Source organism: Heptranchias perlo, chromosome 33 (assembly GCF_035084215.1).
Source record: "Heptranchias perlo isolate sHepPer1 chromosome 33, sHepPer1.hap1, whole genome shotgun sequence".
In the NCBI taxonomy this organism is placed as follows: Eukaryota; Metazoa; Chordata; class Chondrichthyes; order Hexanchiformes; family Hexanchidae; genus Heptranchias; species Heptranchias perlo.
Window position 1 is genome coordinate 24,900,344 of NC_090357.1, and position 20,709 is coordinate 24,921,052.

At 43.8% G+C, this 20,709-nt stretch overlaps 1 long non-coding RNA gene across 1 annotated transcript in view; it reads right to left on the minus strand.

Annotated features, from left to right (window-relative positions):
• Window positions 1-8,354: 8,354 nt before the first annotated feature.
• Window positions 8,355-20,709, minus strand: part of LOC137301530 (uncharacterized) — a 63,949-nt gene continuing 51,594 nt past the window's right edge. Inside the window, exons 3-4 of the long non-coding RNA XR_010958305.1 lie at window positions 10,474-10,643; window positions 8,355-9,449 (exon numbers count right to left, since the gene is read on the minus strand). This is a non-coding gene — a long non-coding RNA (uncharacterized lncRNA). The remainder of the gene's footprint in view (window positions 9,450-10,473; window positions 10,644-20,709) is intronic.

Genomic DNA, 20,709 nt, shown 5'->3' on the forward strand with positions numbered 1-20,709 from the left:
GGAGGTGGGAGGTTATGTGATGAAACCTCCAGATATAGGTCAAACCCGAGTTGGCAACTCTACCCGGTAGCGAGGATTATTTTTCTAAATTATTTTTGAGTAACTTATTTGTTTTGTTTTGAGTAACAGGTTCTTCAAAACAAATATGTCATTCCTCCATGTATTCTTCTGTTTTTAAATGTTTGGAACAATGGTGAGATGGATTTGATATTTTTTTTTCAAAAATGTAATGTGGTGAATGGATTAGGTTTTTATTTCTTGTGTACGTCAATCCTGCACAGCCTGCTTAGATAGTCAAATTAGTCTTGGTTTTGGGTTGTTGTCTTGTTCAGTCCAGGTGTAAATTGTTTTTGGACTAGGTGATTAAATCTGGATTCCACAATATAGTAAAGTAACAAGGTGTTGTGCAGTGTACGTAAGTAAAGGCACACTGCACCCCCAGGCACTTCCCTTTTTTGTTTGATGTGGAGGAGCAAGACAATGAAAAGGTGAGTTTATAAAGTATTCCAATCCTGAACAGGCTGAGCTAAGGTAACTTGGGCCTAGTAGCCCGATTGGGGTTGCCAACCCTCTAGGATTGTCCTGGAGTCTCCAGGAATTAAAGATTAATCTCCAAGACACTGCTGCGAACAAGAAGAAAAATCATCGGGGCATTAAAAAAATTGTTTTTTTTTAATTTTCTTTGAACACTTTTGTTTTAGTTATGAAATTATTGGAGATGGGGGGGAAAAAAGGCTGTTTGACTAGTGGTCAAGATTCATCCAGTTGGGTAATGAAGAGTCTTTTCGCTTTCCGATTGGCCATGGGAAGGCGGGTCACCGCGAGGATGGACATGTTGAGCCACCAATGGCGGGAGTGTGGGGACGGGGCGTTTGGGGGCAGGAGGCCAGTTGATGAAACTTCCAGGAATAGGTCCCAAACCAGAGTTGGCAACCCCTAGGCCCACTCTTTTGAATTGGAATCCAGAGAGTGAGAGAAGCAGAGACCTCAACAAATAATGAATATGCAGAATGCTGGCGTTGCACTCTGCAAAGAAAAATGATCATTTATGGGTGCTTTTGTTGCAACTACACAATTATTATGACTTCAGGGCGGTGGTGTAGGGTCTGACAAAGGGGAACAGCTGAAAGATGGGATTGGAGAGGGAGACTGACCTGGTGGCTGGGATTTTAATGATATAAATCTTGGAGAGGCAGATGTGTCCATTGCTTTGCTTTTATTTCCACCATTTAGTTTCCTAATGGTGATGATGAATCTAACTATTCAATGATTTAATTTAAAAATAATGTACAGCTGAACCTATGCTACCGACTCACTAGAGAAAACCAATTACTACTGGTGTCAGCGCCTTTGTTACAAAAAGGAAAATCTAGCTTTTATCAAAAGCAAAAATAATTTGTTTTTTTAAGTTCTGACAATAGTTTTCACTGTAACTTTTGTACTTCCCTTTCTGAGCCTGTGTGGTTTGTATCCCAGAATACATTAGGCACCATTTAAGTAAATTACCAGAACATTCACGTGAATTATGAAATTAATTTTGTATTTCCTTGTGGACATGAATTGAAAGCCCACGTGTTTGATTTGTAAGCAACAGGGAGCTGTGGTGAAAGAATACAACGTTCAAAGACATATGATGAGTACACAGGAAACTTCACGTCAAGAGACATTTTCTGAGCATTAGCACCATTGTTTAAAAAGCAGCAATCAATGTTTGCTAATGCTTGCCAAGTAAGTGATGCTGCTGCTTAGACACTGTGTGATTGCCCAGCAAGACCTTCTGAGGAAGAATTCTTTGAAGAACTGCTCGCTAAAACCTGCAGAAATAGCGGGGGTGGAGATTCAAGCGCGTGGGCCAGAAGCTGGGACTTGAGGCTCATCCGAAATGGGGCCTCGGGCCTCATTTTAATGATAGAGGCGAGCTGCCAAACCTGTTACCCCGCCAGAGGCAGTTCGCCCAATGGTGGGGATCAAACTCGGGCCTGCTGCATCGCCGGTAAGTCCTGCGAGGTGGGGTGGTGGGAAATGCAGGAGGGCTGAGTGTGGGCGGTGGAGCTGAGGGAGGGGGTAGGGGCAATAAGAAAAACTTTCCCTGCCATTTCTGCAGTGGCCACCAACGGTCCCTTTAAGGAACGTCTCCACCTAGTTTTCCACGCACCGGATCCTTCTTTGAATCATAGAATGGTTACAGCACCGAAGGAGGCCACTCGGCCCGTCAAGCCCGTGCCGGCTCTCTGCAAGAGCAATCCAGCTAGTCCCACTCCCCCGCCCTATCCCCGTAGTCCTGCAAATTTTTTCCCTTCAAGTATTTATCCAATTTCCTTTTGAGAGCCGTGATTGAATCTGCCTCCACCACCCCCTCGGGCAGTGCATTCCAGATCATAATCACTCCCTGTGTGTAAAAAAAAAGATTTTCCTCATGTCGCCTTTGGTTCTTTTGCTAATTACCTTAAATCTATGTCCGCTGGTCTTGACTCTTCTGCCAATGGGAACAGTTTCTCTCTATCTATTCTGTCTGGACCCTTCATGATTTTGTACACCCCTATCAAATCTCCTCTCAACCTTATCTGCTCTAAGGAGAACAACCCCAGCTTCTCCAGTCTATCCACATAACTGAAGTCCCTCATCCCTGGAATCATTCTAGTAAATCTCTTCTGCACCCTCTCTAAGGCCTTCGCATCCTTCCTAAAGTGCGGTGCCCAGATCTGGACACAATACTCCAGTTGTGGCCGAACCAGTATTTCATAAAGGTTCATCGCCTTGCTTTTTGCATATTTAAATTGATCCAGGTAAAAACAGTGAGGACCAATATCGCGGCGGCTAACCGCTGGCGCAGATTAGGTGCAGGACCTCGCGCCCACAAATTGGTGTACTTTGCACCTGTTTTACGCCCAAAAAATGGGCGAGACGCGTATCAGTTTCAATCCTACTACGACCAAATAACTTGTGCTGAATGTGGCCCAAGTGCCAGGATGTCAGATCAGGCCCACCATATAAATGAGTTTGACACCCCTGTATTAGGTCATAACTGCTCTGTACTTCAGCTCCATTTACCTGCCTTTGATCCATATCCCTTGGTACCCTTGACTAATAAAAGTCTATTGATCTCAGTCTTAAATTTCAATTGACCCCCTGAATCCACAGCCTTCTGGGGGAGAGAGTTACAGATTTCCACTACCCCTTTATGTGAAAATGTGCTTCCTGATTTCACTCCTGAAATTCCGCTCTAATTTTAAGAATGTGTCTCCTTGTTCTGGATTCCCCCACCAGAAGAAATTGCTTCTCTTAATTCCATTAGCCTTTTTGATTACTTCTTGTACCTGTGCACTAGCCTTTAGTGATGTGTGTCTGGACACCCAAATCCCTTTGCTCCTCCACAACAGCTAGGTCCCGATATTTGCTTGGGGGGGGGGGGGGGGGGGGGGGGGAGTGGGTTTTTGTAGTAGCTGGGGAACCCGGAAATCCTGGGAACGTGGAGGTCCTGCCGAATTTAACGGCCGGACATCGTTTAAAATTATTTGTTTTCATTTCCCGGCTGGCAGCTGGCCAGATTGAGAGGCAGCACAGTGTCTTCGATCCCGAAACTCAGACTTCTCCAATGCCATCTGCGTCAGTGAGGGAAGAGAACACAGTTTACCACATTACTGTGTTTTCAAATGTCTTTGTTTAAAAGGGCTACAGATAACCCTTTCCTTCAAACGTCTTAAAGGGGTTTTGAACCCCACAGCCTGCTAAAGTTTGAGGCATGTAGCCTCATTAAAATATTTAAATGACGGACCCGCTTCTGGAGAGCAGGTTAATCTCCCGCCCGCCCCCGATAAAACCGGAAGTGGGCATGTTGGGGTCGGGTTTCCCATTTTTGAATTTTCAACCTGCCCCTCACCTGTCCTCGGGGTTAAAATACCCCCCCCCCCCCCAGTCTCTCGCTGTTTAGAAAATATTCCAATTTGTCTTCCTTGGATCCTGAAGTTAAATTTGTGGACACTATAACTAATGCATTAAACTCACTGGGGGAAGAAGTGATCTGTGGCTGGGAGATCAGCAAAGTCCCCAGAGAAATGACGTAAATGTGTCAAAATGGCTGCTTCCGCCATTTTACCCAGGGTTTCCACTGCTGAAGATAGGTGGGAGATCAGGAGAATCCGTTGGAAATTCAGGGCAACAATCTCTGTGCAGCAGAATCATACCGTCCAAAAGATAAACTCGGGTTATTTGTATCTTTACAGTTGTCCTGACAGTTAACTGAAATTGACCCTGATTTGTCATAATTTGCAGATGTAACTGAGTAATGCCTGAGTCATCCTGTTGTTTTTTTATTTTTACCTGCGCAATATGGTTAGACCTCACGTCACACATCTACAGCTGTAAAATCTTCATAGCCCCTTTTGGCATCTCTCACGATTTTTTATTTCCATTGAGGTTACTGGGAATTCAACTGCTGTTCTTGGAATTGTGCCATGGAATCGTTTACATCTAGAGAAAGCTGACAGGGTCTCGGTTTAACGTCCCAGCCGAAAGTCGGCACCTCCGACAGTGCAGCATTCCCTCAGTACTGCACTGGAGTGTCAGCCTGGATCATGTGCTCAAGTCTTTGGAGTGGGGCTTAAACCCACGAGTGCTAGAACTCAGCCAAGGTTGACCCCATCAACAGTTCCATGGTCGGGAGCTGTATATCACTATAGAAAAGCCTGGGTGTGTCCTTGCCCAATCTCCTGATCTAATTATAGTAATATGTAGGAGGCAAGAATGCGAAGGGCTGTGGAGCACGTCACCCTGCAGATTCTACCACTTTCCCGCATGTTGTGCGGTTTGTAATTGAAAACCAGCAGTGACACATGAAAATCAGCTGATTCAGACTTGCAGCTGGTTGCAGGGTGGGCCTCTTCCTATTCCCAATCTACCTGCATAAGATAAACTGTGCTGAAATGGTTTTCTCGACCCTTGGAAGTAACAAGTTTATATTTCTGACATCAAACATAATCAGTACTCTGTTAAATAGCATTGGAGTCTCAGATCCAGTTCCAGTACTGGATAAGGTTGCAATTCTCTTGAGCGGTGTTTTATAATCCTCTTGATTGCTTAATTGTTTTGTTGTATAATTTACAAGCAGTCCTAAGAACTAATTATAAAGTAACATCATACTGGGAAGCAATTACTTAATCTATGTTTATGTTTCATTTTAAACATACCCCACACAATTCTCCATCTGCAACAGCAGGAAGGGCAGCTTACTAACAATCCTGTGCCCCGAGAATGTTGGGTCTCAAGCCAGTCACTGGCTTTTGTGAATGGTCTGGTGTGGCTCATCTCACTGCTCACCCTTCACCGGGTGATGGCCTCTGACCATCCTTTTTAGGAGAAAAGCTTGCATTTATATAATGCCTTTCCTGACCTCAGAACCTCCCAAAGAGCTTTACAGCCAATAAAGTACTTTTGAAGTAGTCACCGTTGTAATGCAGAAAACGCAGCAGCCAATTTATCCACAGCAAGGTCCCATAAACAGCAATGTGACAATAACCAGAAAATCTGATTTAGATGTTGGTCAGGACACCGGGGAGAACTCCCCTGCCCTTCTTTGAAATAGTGCCATGGGATCTTTTACACCCACCTGAGAGGGTAGACAGGGCCTCGGTTTAACATCTCATCCGAAAGACTGTACTGACAAAGCAGGGAGGTGGAAGGTGTTATCGGCCACTACCCACCCAGCACAGAGTGTCTATTGATGCCACTGTCAGCCAGTGAGTTGGAGGAGGGGTGGGACTTATGGCAGGACTCACAGCAAACGACGTCTATTTACGCAGCAAAACAGAGTCTATTTAAACAGCGCACTACAACAGTCTAAAGAGTCTCTACGAACTACTGCAAACAGAACTCATGACCAAAACTACAGTAACATCTGCCGATAAAAGCAGGGTGATTTCTCCAGTAAAATGCAGTGAGTGGTGGATAGTTACATCTAAACTGTGTGTAAAATCAATCCCAGTCTCCTATAGCAGTGTGGTCTCCAGGCATCATTGAGTAATTCCCCCATCAATCATCTCCATTCTGGCTGCGAATAGTGGTGTCACTGTATGCAGCCGGGTGATGGACATTTCTGTACAATTGCCAGCAGCCTAAGTGTTGAAGTCTAGAAAGTATTGTGGTGCAATCGAGCAAACCCTTAACAGATTTCCATCACGTTCGTTTGTCACTAAACCATAAAATAGAAAATGGTCAATGTTTCATGAGATATGGCATATCAGTGAGATAACAATCATCTTTTGGTATCATTTCGCCACTATATTTATCTTATCAAATGTTATGCTGCTTTGTATACATTTAATACAGTGTGCATGTCAGAACATACTGTTGCATTAAATCTATTATAAATACTGGAGTAGTGATTCACGCCTCATGACTAAGGCCTTTTGTTCTGGCAAAGGGAGTTGGGCTGGATCCAAAAATGATGACAAAAAATTCTGAATAATTCATTGGGAACAGGTCATTAGCGAGTAAAATATCGGGAGAACCAGGTGTACGAAACTGTAACTGGCTTGGCTTTCCTTTCTTGTGCTTAATTGGCTGATCTCAGCCTGACTTGGGTTGGTTTGCTGCACTGGTCTCATTATAATCGCCCAGAGTTCCCAACGAGCAGCCGCTAATGGAAATGTGTTTGGACATCAGGTAAGGACAGGGTTGGGCTTAACTGAGATGCACCATATCGTTGAATAGCCTGGAGGCGATCACAGTTTAGGCTCTCTCAAAAGATGGGAGCTCGGGAAAAGCACTGGAGAGTGGTTGCCACCCACAGAGGATTATCCCAGTGCAAGTCAACACTTTCAAGCAAAGAAGGCAGAAGAGGGAAAAGAAACTTAATGAAAGGAAGTCAACTCGCTCCTCTTCCTACTAATATCTTTCAGTGACTTAGCAACTCACCAAGGTCTCTGACAGCACTTCCCTCCCCTTTGACTTCTATCTCCCTGGTAAGACAAGAGCAGTAATATTATGGGAACACCATCAGCTCCAAGCTCCCCCATCAAGTCACACACCATTCTGACTTGAGTGGTGTTGGAGCTGCACTCATCCAGGCAAGTGGAGAGCATTCCATCACACTCCTGACTTATGCCTTGTAGATGGTGGAAAGGCTTTGGGGATTCAGGAGTTGAGTCACTTGCTGCAGAATACCCAGCCTCTGACCTGTTCTGTAGCCACAGTATTTATGTGGCTGGTCCAGTTAAGTTTCTGGTCAATGGTGACCCCCAGGATGTTGATGGTGGGGGATTCAGCGATGGTAATGCCGTTGAATGTCATGGGGAGGTGGTTAAATTCTCTCTTGTTGGAGATGGTCATTGCCTGGCACAAATGTTATTTGCCTCTTATCAGCCCAAGCCTGGATGTTGTCCAGGTCTTGCTGCATGCGGGCGCGGACTGCTTCATTATCTGAGGGGTTGCGAATGGAACTGAACACTGTGCGATCATCAGTGAACATCCCCATTTCTGACCTTATGATGGAGGGAAGGTCATTGATGAAGCAGCTGAAGATGGTTGGACCTAGGATACTGCCCTGAGGAACTCCTGCAGCAATGTCCTGGGGCTGAGATGATTGGCCTCCATTACCATCTTCCTTTGTGCTAGGTATGACTCCAGCCATTGGAGAGTTTTCCCCCTGATTCACATTGACTTCAATTTTACTAGGGCTCCTTGGTGCCACACTCTGTCAAATGCCGCCTTGATGTCAAGGGCAGTTACTCTCACCTCACCTCTGGAATTCAGCTCTTTTGTCCATGTTTGGACCAAGGCTGTAATGAGGTCTGGAGCCGAGTGGTTCTCCTTACTTTACATGCTGCTGCCGTTCACTCTCTGCGTATGCGCTAATACCTATACCAAGATGGCGTCCAGCGCACGTCATGGTAGAAACGTGAGTGCACAGCCAAGACGCCATCTTGGCACCTTGAGAGGCCGCGTAGCGCTGAAACAACTGGCTGTAGACAGCCCAATTTCTAGCCCCATAGTGTCTTAACATAGTAAACCGTCCCAAGACGATTAAAAGTTCAAGGAGAAAGCCCACCATCACCTTCTCAGGTCAACTAGGGATTGACAATAAATGTGGCCTTGCCAGCACTGCCCACCTCCGGAGAACAATTTCTTTTTTAAAAAAAACTACCCGGCCCCGCACTTCCATGAGCATAAATAACTGAACTCTGTGAAGTTACCCGAACCACAAATTGATTTCCAGTAAACTGCATGAGCTGGTTTCCATCGAGCCTGATTTTTGTCACGCACACCAACCGGGAAAGGCTGAACAGCTTCTTCAAAAAGGCTGACCACCCAAAAACGAGCTGAGTAACAGCCCTGAACAAAGACCCGCCTCAATTCCGTTGCATTTCAGGATTTTATTATTCCTTGTTTTCAGATCACGTTTCACATTTCAGTTTGTTTTTTTTTTCGGTGAAAACTGAAATACCCTCACTTGGATCCCACGTATAACATACGGATTGAGTTAATTACAGTGGAAGTTCCGCTTAGCGAGGTGGCCATTGAGGACGGTAACGCTGGCAGTCTGTAAGGTGAGTTAGGTGTGTCTGCATTAGCGAGGGAGTGAATAATTTCTGCTGCTCCGGGTTCCTGCCTCCATCGTGTGCTGGTCTTGTTTCTGGTCTTGTTTCTGGTCTCTCTGCCATGCAGGCCTTCTAAATCAATGTTTCTGATTGGCCAGTTTAATTTTTACCCAGTAGTGTCTCCTGAACCTTACGGTGAAATTAAGCTGGCAAAGCGAGCATTGGTGAACAACAACATTTAAATTTTTAAAAAATTCAACACGATGAGAAAGTGAGAGAGATTGGGATTGGAAAAAGGGGGAGAGATGGATAAGGGAAATAAATTCCAAGTCAATTTTTACTCCCAACTCTGTGCTCTTTGAATTCCTTTCTTCTTAACCATCTTTGATCCGACTATGGCTCCACTCTCAACAGATCCATCATTTGTATGATTCAATATCATGATTATTTCTATCCGAATTCCATACCCTCCACTGAATGTAACCCAACATGGTCAACATATCTTCATCTACGGCAGACCGTTCGGAACCCTTGAAAGTGTGATGGTGTGATGGTTTATTAAATTCTACTCCTCGGGAGTTCCTACCTGATGGTATTTGTTTTCAGTGGGGTGTGACGATAGACAGTGTGACCAATTCCGTTTGCAAAGTAGATTGTCCCATTTTTTTCTCTCTGTGATTTCTCAGGCGACGATTCTGTTAATTGCACTCGGACATCCACAGGCACAGTGGCCATTCATTGAAGGGAGTACCTTGGGAGGATTCAACTAAATAACTGGCCCAAAATAACAGTCTGTGTGACCTTTGTGAGGAATTGTTAATTCAAGAAGCATAGCAGCAGAAATCATGTCTCAATCATGTAAGCGAGTCGGGTTATATTTGCAGGGCTAGGAACTGGTTAGATAATAGCCGGGACCTGGATTAGAAAATAAAATTAATATATTAAAATGTCAGCCCTGTAGACTCTGAGGAAATATCTACGGTCCTGATCCTGTGTTTTTTCAGACATTGACTGACTAGATCTCCCTCTGCCTTATTGTGCTGACTCCCAACTGATCTTCATAGAATGATACGCTGCCTACAATGATACATGATGTGGAGATGCCGGTGATGGACTGGGGTTAACAATTGTAAACAATTTTACAACACCAAGTGATAGTCCAACGATTTTATTTTTAATTCCACAAGCTTCCTCAGGAGGAAGCCTCCGAAAGCTTGTGGAATTAAAATGATACAATAGAATGATACAGTACAGGAGGCCATTCGGCCCATCATGCCTTTTCCGGCTCTTTGAAAGAGCTATGCAATGAGTCCCACTCCCCTGCTCTTTCCCCATAGCTCTGTAAATTGCGCCCCCCCCCCCCCAAGTCATTTGCTGACTTCCATTCTGTTCCCAGGGTGAAGTACTCCCCACGCACGCTAACTTTCTGCACTCCTGCCCCTGGCAGGATGTAATGCTGAATTAGAGTTCTCATCCAACACGAGGACTGACCAGATCAAAAGCAAAGCGCTGCCGATGCTGGAAATCTCAAATTTTAAAAAAAAAACAGAAAATGCTGGAGATGCTCAGCTCTTTCCCTGGCTCTGTACTTGCTTAAAAACTTTTAACTCTTTAACATTTTCCAGTTCTGACGAAAGGTCTGCGACCTGAAACGTGAACTCTGTTTCTTTCTTCACGGATGCTGCCTGACTAGCTGAGCTTCTCCAGCATTTTCTGTTCTTACTGGGGACTGACTAACTCGCAGGCTACAATGCGTTGCGCGTTATCTCTTCTCGTACACGGTGAAACATCACGCGTGTACCGATCACTGATAAAAGTGTCCAGAATAAGTAAATATATGAGTCGCTACACGGGTGGCACAGAATCGCTCAGTAATTGTATACCATTCTTACTATATCAAATGTATCAGAGGAAGATGCCCTAAACAGTCACACCTCACCTCCAGCTGTAAGTAATCTAATGTGTAAGAAATTTTCCTTCTTTGGAAGATTCCGTTTACTTGCGATTTTGAGCCGTTTTCACTTCTGTTTTGAAGATGGCTGCGGGCTATATTTGCGTAAAAGGCTGTTTGCTGCTCAGCCCTACAGTCTCGCTGCTGGCTGTATTTTCCTATTGCATCAGATAAAAAGATTTTGTCAGGTTATCTCATGGAGTTTGCACAGATTTGATATGTAAACGGGCTCTTAGAAACATTGGTGAGGGTTTTAAAAAGTTGTAAGAGTTTCTTCATTTGAAAATGTGTTTATTATTTAGGAAGTATTTGGCAAGCTCTCTTTTAAAAAAAAATGGTGGGTGGGAGAATACCCAGATACCATTATATCAACACATGTTGATGATTAAACAACTTGCATTTATATAGCGCCTTTGACGTAATAAAATGTTCTAAGGCGCTTCACAGGAGCATTATCAAACAAAACTTGACACCGAGCCACATAAGGAGGTATTAGGACAAAGAGGTAGGTTTTAAGTAGTGTCTTAAAGGAGGAGAGAGAAGCAGAGAGGTTTAGGGAGGGAATTCCAGAACTTAGGGCCTAGGCAGCTGAAGGCATGGCCACCAATGGTGGAGTAATTAAAACTGGGGATGCACAAGAGGCAAGAATTGGAGGAGTGCAGAGATCTCGGAGGGTTGTAGGGCTGGAGGAGGTTAGAGAGATAGGGAGGGGCGAGGCCATGGAGGGATTTGAAAACAAGGATGAGAATTTTAAAATTTTTAAGAATTTTAAAGGCTTGCTCTAGATTACTCTTTCACATTGTACATTTCCAAACAACTAAAAAATATTTTTTTCCCAAATAAATTTCCTGAAATGTGCCCCTTTAAATTATAGCTGAAATGATGTTAAATATGAGGCTAGATTTCAATGCAGTGATCATTGTAGGATCTTGTACATGCTGCAGGAAGATCTCAGCTCACCCAGAATTCTGCTGCCCATATTCTATCTCTCTCAAAGCCCCATTCGCTCATCACCCCTGAGCTAGTGCTGAACTACACTGGCTTCTGGTCTTCCAGTCCCTCGCATTTAAATCCCTCCATGGACTCGCTCCTCCCTTTCCCTGGAACCTCCTCCAGCCTAGAAACCCTTCCCCCCCCACCCCCCCATGCACTCTCTATATCTTTGACAGTAGCTTATTGTGCGATCTTTTTTATTCCTTTCCCCCCCCCCCCCCCCTTTCCTTCGTCCCACCACTAGCGGCCATGCCTTCAGCTATCTAGGCCCCACACTTTGGAATTCCCTTTGTAAAACTCCTCCTTCTCTCCATCTTAAGATCCTCCTTAAAACCAACCTCTTTGACCAAGCTTTAGGTCACACTTTACTATTATTTTCTTTGGTCCTTTTTTTTTTACTTAAGCCTTTGGGAAGCGCTGAGGGACGGTTTCTAGGCACTATATAAATACAAGATGTTTCCACTCAGACTCCAAGTGATATAGGATTTGAGAAGAAGGTGTTAATACAGGGGTGATAATCTGCCTTCCTAAGTAACCCTGATAAGCCGTGTGAACACATTGGCTGTAGGGGTGTAAGCTGAATATCTCCACTAAATAAAAGCTGCAAATGTAACCAAATAAGCAGGAAGTGAGGAAAAGCAAATGCCACGGTTTTGAGATCAGTGCACTGTTTGAGGTGTGACACTATGGTTTGGTACAAGGTGGTTACTGTATCTAGAATGCTCAAAAGTGTCTGGATCCCTATGGGCTCTATGTTGTTAATAGTTTACTGAGAGAAAATGTTGTGGATGCAAATATTTGTACACAGGGTGTGATATGCACCTACTTTTGGTCGATATCACACCCATATGGAATGCGTAATATGCTTGGGAAATGTTGAAAAGTAAAATAGAATTAAACATGCTTTCCAGCAAGGCCACGTTTAAACAACAATATCCTCCATCACTGTATCCCCCTCTAATAACTGGTGCATGTATCCTCCATCACTGTATCCTCGCCCCAATAACAAGTGCATGTATCCTCCATCTCTGCATTCCCTCTGTAAATAATCAGCACACACGCACTCTCTCTCCATGACTGATCCTCAACCAAACTCACGCACATAGTAAGTGTACCCTCTCCCTAGTAACCAGTGCAGGCCCACATGTGCAGACACACACAAACCATCAATTATTCCTCTTCAACAAACTAGACATCATGTGATAATGATGCAAGCACTTTGACCACGACTGCTCCAGAGAATTCTGGGCATTATTATGCACAGCAAGGAAAAATAATAATTTAATGGTTTTATGCACTCTTTCACAATAAACTGTTAATATAAGCCTAACATTTCTTTTTTAATATTCTAATTAATATATCCTGATACTGGTAGCTTCTGCTAATCTGTATACACAACCTGGTTGGCTCTTTTTGACAGCTGGATTCTCAACCACTAATTCTTGAACATGTGTTGTAAAAATTAAGCAGTGAATAGACTGCCTGCTGCAATGCTAAAGCAACAGTGCCTTTATCTCATGGTAATCCAGCACTTCATAAAAATCCAGGAGGATTTTTGCCGAGGATTATAATGCCTCAACCTAATCCAGCAGGAGATAGCCTGCGGATGTTTTGTTTGTGGTTGTATGATACTTTCTTTGACTGTATTAGGATTTCTTGGAGTCATGTGTAACCTTAACAGGTGAGAGAGAGGTTTGTGGTATTGTCATAGGCATGTGTGAAAGAATAACCATGGCTTTGCAGCAAGCTCCACCTAGGATTACTCTGACCACAGCCAGGAGTGTGAAAACTGCCTCTCTGTTGTGATTCATTGGTAGCTGTAAGATTGCATTGGACGTCCAATTAACACTAAAAGCAAAATACTGCAGAAGCTGGAAATCTGAAGTAAAAAAAGAAAATGCTGGGAACACTCAGCAGGTCACTCAACTCTTTTTTTTTCTCTCTCCACAAATGCTAACGTTTCAGGTCAATGACCTTTCAAACTCCGATTGAAAGGTCATCGATCTGAAACGTTAAATCTGTTTCTCTCTCCACAGATGCTGAGTGACCTGCTAAGTGTTTCCAGCATTTTCTGTTTTTATTATCCAATTAACCTGTGTCCTAAGGCTTTCACATTTCCATCTGGGGCACTTAAGCAGTTGATAACTGACAACATAAACCAGGTAAATGGCTTTCTGGACTGCTGCAATTTTGATGTTTATTTACAGTCGTCTAACCCATGGCATACCTGACCTGGGAGTGCTTGATGGGGCAACATAGAGCAGGGGTCTCCAATCTTTGTGCGCCACCTAAGGTGCTGTTATATTGGGTTATGTGCCATGCTGGGTCTCGCACAGCAAGCAGCAGAGAATGCCCAGTATTTACCAAGTCTCATTTACTCTCACCTCTGAGTCAGAAGGTTGTGAGTTCAAGTCCCACTCCAGGTGCTTGAGTACAAAATCTAGGCTGACACTCCAGTGCACTACTGAGGGAGTGCTGCACTGTCAGAGGTGCCATCTTTCGGATGAGATGTTAAACCGGGGTCCCGTCTGCCCCCTTGGGTGGACTAAAAGATCCCATGGTACTATTTGAAGAAGAGCAGGGGAGTTCTCCCTGGTGTCCTGGCCAATATTTATCCCTCAACCAACATCACTAAAACAGATTGCCGGGTCATTATCACATTGCTGTTTGTGGGATCTTGCTGTGCGCAAATTGGCTGCTACTACATTTTCTACATTACAACAGTGACTACACTTCAAAAAGTACTTCATTGGCTGTAAAGCACTTTGGGACATCCTGAGGTTGTGAAAGGCACTATATAATTGCAAGTCTTTCTTTTCTTTATAAAAGCAGCTTTAATTGTGTGCCATGGTGACATAAACCAAGGTGATGTCATGTTTAAGTAATTTAACATCAAAATCCAAATAAACAGCATAATGTTGCTAAAAGCAAAGTCACATTAAATGTTGCAAAATAGAATAAAGCCATGATATTTGAGCAGTTCAGAATATACAGTGTTGCCTGTAGACCTGGTTCCCTGCTCTATTCTACTGACCAGGCTGCACTTGCCCTGCACTTTAAAGCGATCCCTGGACCCACATCCCTGACCAAAGCTGCTACTGCAGCAAGCCCACCAGTTCCCATCAGTAAAAACAGATCTTCCCATTGGCTGACACTAGCCAGGCCTGCTAGATTACTTTGGGATTAATACTGAGATCCCCCCCACTCGTGTGTCAGGAAACAATAGTTGTGACGTTCCAGCATCCTTTACATGCAGAACAGCAGTGGCATGTTAACAAGTACCTCTATACCAAGATCAGGAATAAGTCTAAAATTCTGGGATACACTATTGTGAACATCTATTAAAAATCCAACGACGTTAATGTCTGTTAAAATGGCAAAGAAAGTTCTCCGAACACATTGATAGGCTTGCCAGAATAGCTGATAGGAACTTAAAACTTAACTCTATGAAGAAACATGTGGGTTTAAGAGAAAATAACTGAGGCTGTAAATTTAAAAACATTTTTAAAAGTGGAGAGGAAGTATATACTGGTCCTTTAAAATAATTCCTCCGTAGTTTATTTTAGAATATTACTTCCTTTGGCTTTCCACTTGGATAGTGGTTTCAAGTTTGTGTGGTGGTATCCCTGCTGATATTGGCACTCCCGAGGACTCTGTAAATATTCGCACATGTCTGAGGATTCCCCCTCCTAACTTCTGTTAGACAATATCCACCAGCCAAAGGAAAACAGTAATATCATTGCAAAAACAAGTCTTGCATTAGTGCAGCAACAGAAATAACGTGCTAGTAAGTCAAAGTGCAGAACTCTAATGACCTCCTGGATCCCCCTTGGGGACCCGTAGAGTCCAGGGGCTGAAGTTTGAAAACTGTAGTAGGGTATTCCTTTTCAGTCAGTAGGTTGTTTGTTTTACACTCTGGTTGTGTAGAAAGCTTTGCCCTGGCTCACGCTGGCTGTTCTCTGCCTCGTGGCTGATATCGTGCACAGGGCTCTTTCCTGGTTCACTGGTTTGTCCTGTGATGGATGGTTCCCCAGATCAAGCCGATTCCAAGTCCTGACCGATTCGCTGAAGGACAGGCACAAAGTGCCGGGGACCGCCCCCCCCAACGGCTGGCTTTCCCGCCTGGCAGCCGGCCAGCCTGTCAATCTGGCCAGCTGCCAGGCGAGAATTGGAATTAAAAAAAAATGATAATGAGGCCCTGCCATTAAAGTCGGTAGGATCTCCGCATTCCTGGGATTTCTGGGTTTCCCCCCCCCCCCCCCAATTCACAATCGCGCTCCTGTTTCCTCCCCACCACCTCATAAATATCTGGACCGTAGAGTACAAAAGCAAGGAAGAGATGGAAAACATTGGTTAGGCCTCAACAACAATTTGCATTTATATAGCGCCTTTTAATGTGGTAAAATGTCCCAAGGCGCATTGTGGCAATTCTGGGCACCACACTTTAGGAAGGATGTCGGGGCCTTGGAGAGGGTGCAGAGGAGATTTACTAGAATGGTACCAAGAATGAGGGACTTCAGTTATGTGGAGAGACTGGAGAAGCTGGGGTTGTTCTCCTCCTTCGTACAGAGAAAGTTAAGGGAGATTTAATAGAGGTGCTCAAAATTATGAAGGGTTTTGATAGAGTAAATAAGGAGAAACTGTTTCCTCTGCCAGGAGGGTCACTAACCAGGGGACACAGATTTAAGATAATTGGCAGAAGAACCAGGGAGGAGATGAGAATGTTTTTACGCAGTGAATTGTAATGATCTGGAATGCACTGTCTGAAAGTGCGGTGGAAGCAGATTCAATAGTAACTTTCAAAAGGAAATTGGATATATACTTGAAAAGGAAAAATTTGCAGGACTGTGGGGAAAGAGCAGGGAAGTGGGACTAATTGGATAGCTCTTTCAAAGAGCCGACAGAGGGCTGAATGGCCTCCTCTGTGCAGATGGAGGTGCCCTACAGGAACGGCAGACAGATACTCGAGCTTCCAGTCGAAGCCCAATCTCTGCTGATGTAGTGAGCACATTTGGAAATCTACAAGGAATGTCCATGCTTGCCAATTTGTATGGTGTCATTGAAGTGAAAGTAGCAACCAAGAATAATGAGGGAAAATACTGTCAGTTTATGAAAAAAAATGTCAAAATGCAGAAATGGCAGTTTCCAGCAATAACAACTAAAGCTGATTACCCACCGTCAGAGAGAATTCTTGATGCACTAATTAGTGGACAGCAAATCTACTTGGTTTATGAACAGGAAGTTTTTCTCATCTCCTGTTTTGTGCTTAACGATAAAGCACTCTTCACTTCACTTGAAACCCTAGCAGTTTAAAGCTATAGATAATCAAAGACAGAAATTGCTGTTGTCATCATTGTTGGTTTCAACCAATCAGATGAGAGAACCACACAAAAAAATTAAGAAAGCTGGTATGTAACATCAGGAACTGATACAATCTGTCTGTGCAGAGAACAGGAAGTAGAGTACATTGGTAACAGCCCTAGAGGAGAGAAAGAGGGGGTAATTTTAACCTAACTCACTGGGTGGGAAACCCACAGGATTGGGTAGAACGCTTGTTTCACACCCCGCCCAATATTACTCTCCATTGTGGAGAGTAAAATCAGGAGTTTTGCAACGAGTGGGTTAGGTTAAAATTGCCCCCCTCTAGTGTTTGTGTCTGTCTCCCTGGCTGAAGTATCACAACGTTCTGGGTAGCAGCTGGCTGTTAAATAGACTCTGAGCTGAATGGTTTAATTTTTAAGTTATAGATAGGGAAAGTGACTTGGTGCAGCCTGACACCTCACAAATTTATGCTTACAATATAAGAAATAGGAGCAGGAGTAGGCCATACGGCCCCTCGAGCCTGCTCCGCCATTCAGTAAGATCATGGCTGATCTTCTACCTCAACTCCACCTCCCTGCCCTATCCCCATATCCCTTGATTCCCTTAGTCCAAAAATCTATCGATCTCAGTCTTGAATATACTCAACACCTGAACATCCACAGCCCTCTTGGGTAGAAAATTCCAAAGATTCACTACCCTCTGAGTGAAGAAATGTTTCCTCGTCTCGGTCCTAAATGGCCAACCCTTTATCCTGAGACTATGCCATCTAGTTCTAGACTCTCCAACCAGGGGAAACAGCCTCTCAGCGTATGCCCTGTCAAGCCCTGTAAGAATTTTATACGTTTCAATGAGATCACCTCTCATTCTTCTAAGCTCCAGAGAATATAGGCCCATTCTATTCAATCTCTCCTCATAGGACAACCCTGTCATCCCAGGAATCAATCTAGTGAACCTTCGTGCACCCCCTCTAAGGCAAGTATATCCTTCCTTAAGTAAGGAAACCAAAACCGTACACTGTACTCCAGGTAATCTCACCAGAGCCCTATATAATTACAGTAAGACTTCCTTACTCTTATACTCCAACCCCCTTGCAACAAAGACTAACATACCATTTGCCTTCCCAATTGCTTGCTGTACCTGCATGTTAACTTTCTGTAATTCGTGCACAAGAACACCCAAATCCCTCTGAGCACCAACATTTCTTAGTCTCTCACCTTTTTAAAAAATATTCTGCTTTTCTATTCTTCCTGCCAAAGTGGATAATTTCACATTTCCCCATGTGTTATGATGCCTGATCACCACAACTTTGCATTTTTAAAAATATCACAAAGGCTGTGAAAATTATGATTTCTGAGCAATCATCTGGTAAGATGATTTGACACCTTGTTCTCCTGCCAATTAGCTTTTAAAATGACTATACATTTGTTTGCAGTTAAAACATGCCTAAGGTTACCCAAACTATTAGATTGTTTGAAATGAAAACACATAATACAATTTAGACAGCTATATTTTAATGGGACTGTTAAACAGTCACATAATTACTTTGTAGTTCTAAGTGGTAATTGGCCACATGCTGAGCTTTGAGCAGTGCAGAGGAATCAGGAGAAAGAACCTTGTTACTTATCCATCTTCTAGCACAGAGGTGCCAACGTCAATTGTAGTACCCCCACCCCATGCTTGTCTAACCCAAATAACTCAGTACAGACTGGGAATTGAGTGTCCTCAGCAGCATTCCAGGTGCTTAATTTATCTGTTCAACCATCCAGGAAAGAGGCAGGCATGTTTTTTTTATGAGGATGTGACCTAATTTCATGGGAGGAACTTTCATTCTGCAACTGAGCAGAAGGTGGGTTTTCAGCTGGTGGTGTTGGTTAAACACAATCTGTTACCACTTTGCTTCCATTCATGTGGGGTCAGGTTGCCTGTCCTCGGTGTCTCTCCCAATAGCACAACAATGCAGTATATACCACTGCAATTCTATTTTAGATTACAGCAGGCAAAGAACTAAACTTGTAGAACTAAGCACAGACTGTTCTGGGGATGGGAAGGGGGGAACTGGGGTCATAAATTGATTCTTGAACTCTGTTTGATATCTGTACAGGCCAGGCACTGAATCTCCTGATTTTTACAATCTCACTGATTTTTTTCTTTGTGTTTTGTTTGATTTTCTCCCTCCTGATGGCAGGGATCCAGTTCCATAGGTGCTGGCAGCTTCCTAGTACCTGTCACCTCACCTGAGTGTTCATTCTTTGTTTTTGAGCCTGGGCAATGAATGTCATCAGCAGACTATTCAAGTGCTGATCCTACCCTCATTTGATGTACTTTCCAGTAGGGGTCATCGAATAACGTTCAGGAGTGTGAACCCCAGTTGATTTTCCCCCCTCCCCTTCTCTGACTGGGGTTACTGAAATTTTTAATGTTCACTATTTGCATTAAAAAAATAGGCTGACAGTCAGGGGTGTGATGATCTGTACACTGAAATGCTTCATTTACATCATTTTGAAATTTGCAAATCATTAATTGTGAAAGGGACTTTAAATGTGGCACTTTGTTTAAACTGTAAAGTAATTTGACTATTTAAAATGTAATAGACTCCTGAGTAAACCCAATGTTCTGCCCCCATGATGTTAAAATATTGAGTTTTTGGGTTCATGCATGGGCATCCTAGGAAAAGTGCTGTGCATCAAAAGGACAAGCTATCCCTTACTGAGGCGAAGGTGTTTGATTCCACAACTGCTCAGTTATCATCTGCTTTCTTTCACCTCCAGAATATTGCTTATTTCTGCCTTTCCCCTACCACTGCCAAAGCCCTAATCTCCATGCCTTTCACACCTCAAGGCTCCACTTCTCTAATACTCTCTTGGTTGATCTTTCTGTGTCAACTCTCTGCAAGTCACCGTTCTTTCAAAATGCCACACCATGTCCCTTCCCACCCTGAGTCCGGCACTCCCACCTCTCCTGTCCTCGCCAAGCTCCACTGGCTTCCTCTGTCCCAGTGAGTTGATGTCAAAGTTTTTATCCTCCCTTTCAAATCCCTCCACGGCATCGCTCCACCCTACATTAGTGATTGCCTCCATCCTTGCATCAACCCGCTCTCTCTGTTCCACCATTGGCGGCTGCTTGTTCAACCATCGTACTCTGGAAGTCACTGCCTAGTTCCTACTGCCCGGTCATCACCCTCCTTGCTTTCAAAAACCTCCTCAAGACCCTTCTCTTCCAATGTGCCTATAGCCCCTCTTTCCCCCCCCCCCTTTTCCCTGCATCTCATCGTAACCCTCTCTGTTTCCCCTTCCGTTCTTTCTTTCCTCTTTGAGATGTCTTCCTGGAATATTAAAGAGCTTTGTGAGGAGTGCTATCGGAAATACAAGTTAAAGTGGCTCTGCGTCTCTGTTGAAATTGCTTCCCCAGAGAGTGGTGGAGGCAGGGTCATTGAATATTTTAAAGGCTGAGTTAGATAGATTCCTGATTAACAAGGGAGTCAAAGGTTATAGTAGGTAGACAGGAAAGTAGGGTTGAGGTCACAATCAGATCAGCCATGATCTTATCAAATGGCAGAGCAGGCTCGAGGGGCCGAATGGCCTACTCCTGCTCTTAATTCGTATGTCCGTATGTACTCTTCAATTCTGGTTGATCGAAACCCTGACTCAGTGCCAGGAGACCTATGTTACATTTGAATTTCATAGATGCTGAATGTAATTCCACACGTACAGTGACAAACCAAGGTAAGGAGGAGGATGTCTGGTATATTCTGCTACAGGTAGCCTGCCCAAGTTTATTTATAGAACTGTACTTGGTGACTCACTTGCTGTGCTTCCACTATATCAAATATCCTAAAGAGAAATAGATACCTAGAATAAATCCACAACGTGGCTTTATTATTTAGTGAGAATGGCTAGAATCTAGCTAAAA